General features: G+C 44.1%; 1 long non-coding RNA gene across 1 annotated transcript; it reads left to right on the top strand.

Annotated features, from left to right (window-relative positions):
- The first annotated feature begins 800 nt into the window (after positions 1 to 800).
- LOC123059279 (uncharacterized) lies at positions 801 to 1,419 on the top strand. The gene is made up of 3 exons (XR_006427400.1): positions 801 to 979; positions 1,103 to 1,201; positions 1,328 to 1,419. It is a non-coding gene; the product is annotated as an uncharacterized lncRNA (long non-coding RNA).
- The last annotated feature ends 672 nt before the right edge of the window (positions 1,420 to 2,091 follow it).

Genomic DNA, 2,091 nt, shown 5'->3' with positions numbered 1-2,091 from the left:
TACTCCTCTCAGAAACTTGGAACTGCTGTGCTCAATGTGTAAAGAGAAGACCACGCTTTTGATTGTAAATTATGCATGACAGACATATTAAATGATGGTCTGCATGTTTCCATTATGGCTTTCCCTCTGAATTTTTAGAACACATCGTTACAAGGATATCAGATTTCTTTTTTGCCTAATTCTACACCTAACTACCTATTTCAATTCATGACCATTACTTGGTCAACCATGCTTTTAGCACTTCACCATACTGTTTGCATCTTTGTCCCAGTGAAGTTTTTTCATAGGCGATTGATGCGTTGACATAATGTGCAAACAGCAAGACGTCGATTTGTGAACTATATATTTACATGCAGTATAGGTTAATATTGATCTGTGATTTTCCTTACTTGGTCAACCTATTTTTAGCACTTAATCCAGTGGCATATATGAGTATATCATGTGCGATTGAGGCTATCCTGCTGAAGGGAAGGAAGATGGAGGAGCAGATTCTAACAGCAAGCATTAATTTCTTTACTTTGCTGTTAAGTAAATGTTGTCTTACTTCCTCTTATTTGTTTCAGGCGGATGTATACCCATCCACCTGATGGTTTTCTTAGTTTATCAAGCAGTCCACGAACGCCAACATTCCAGCCAATGCACTATCCATCTCATGTCCCCCCTCCTAGACAACAGCAACAGGAGAATCTCCATTTTGTCGGTGTCCCCTCACATGTTGCATTCTCAACACCACCACCACCAGTTCATACTAAAAGGAAAAAAACACCATCCGAGTCTGGTTCTGGTAGAGGTTCTTTATAAAAAAAAGGCCCATGCTGTAGAACTGGCCGGTGATGTCTTTGGTTGTCATGAGGCTGGCCGGTGAGAATGCCACGTTGCCGGAGCCAAATGAGCCCGGCGTAAACCTGCGGAGGAACATGACAGATACAGGATTTTCTGAAAATGAAAGCGAGTTCACCATGACTACGACAGATACTAGGTAGTTTAGCTTGGGATAGAATACAATGCACGGGTTACAACAGAAGTTATTTCTTGCCTAAGAATTACTGATTGCTCTTTGTTCTCATTTTCCTTGTTAGCTGAAACTATTCCTTGTCTATAGATAAGCGGAAGCCGTGTTCGGAGCCACCAACAGTGTCTTCCTTGGATTCGTTCGTGCAATAAGGAGGGTACCCGGCCTTCTTCACGTGTCGAGCAACAAGTAAGGACCAGCCTTCGGCTGTTACTATTGATTCATGTGCATGCGCAAAAACGAAAGAAAATACAATACTAGATTTGGACACAGCACGTGAACCAACAAGTTTTCACTTTCCTGACATGGGTGCAGGGGTGATCGAGGAGGATTTTCGTGGCCCGGTGGGTGTCGTGCTCTTCAACCACTTGGAGGCGGACTTCACCGTGAAGCCTAGTGACTACTGCACACAGATGATCATCCAGGTGATCGTGATGTCGGAGGTCGCCAAGGTGGAGGTCCTCGACGCCACCGTCTGGGGGGAGGTCCACCGATGTCTGAACTCCAAGCCTTAGTAGATACATCTAGAGAAGTGGTCTGTTTAGGTTGGTGGTGGAATGCTAGGGAAGGTACCCACCTTTAGATGATGGTTGTGTTCGTCTGATGTTAAATGGGATGTCGTGATTTCTTTCAGTTGAGATGTTGTTCCTTGACATGAGTCTGATGTTAAATGGGATGTTGTGATTTCTTTCGGTTGAGATGTTGTTCCTTGACATGAGTTTATTTTGCACTGGGCATGTCTATTTTCTATCCAGGAATAATGCATCTAAATTTTATTTTTTTAATTCCTAATTAGCTACTAGTAGCATGGGAGGAGAAGTGCACGCTACTACTACCTAGGATAGTAGTAGCGCTGGTTGAGATAGTAGTAGCGCGCTGCCATCTGCGCTACTACTAACAGACATACTAGTAGCGTGGGTGGCATCCGCGCTACTGCTGTCTAGTTAGCTGTAGCGCATTATTGGTAGCGCGGGTGCCCGTGCTGCTGATAGGCCTAAAACCCGCGCTGCTGCTAGGCTTTTCCCTAGTAGTGATCATGTGCTAAGAACAATTAAGTAGGGTTGGTTCGATGACTATCA

This window comes from Triticum aestivum, chromosome 3A (assembly GCF_018294505.1).
Source record: "Triticum aestivum cultivar Chinese Spring chromosome 3A, IWGSC CS RefSeq v2.1, whole genome shotgun sequence".
NCBI lineage: Eukaryota > Viridiplantae > Streptophyta > Magnoliopsida > Poales > Poaceae > Triticum > Triticum aestivum.
This window is presented reverse-complemented; position numbering and strand designations above follow the sequence as displayed.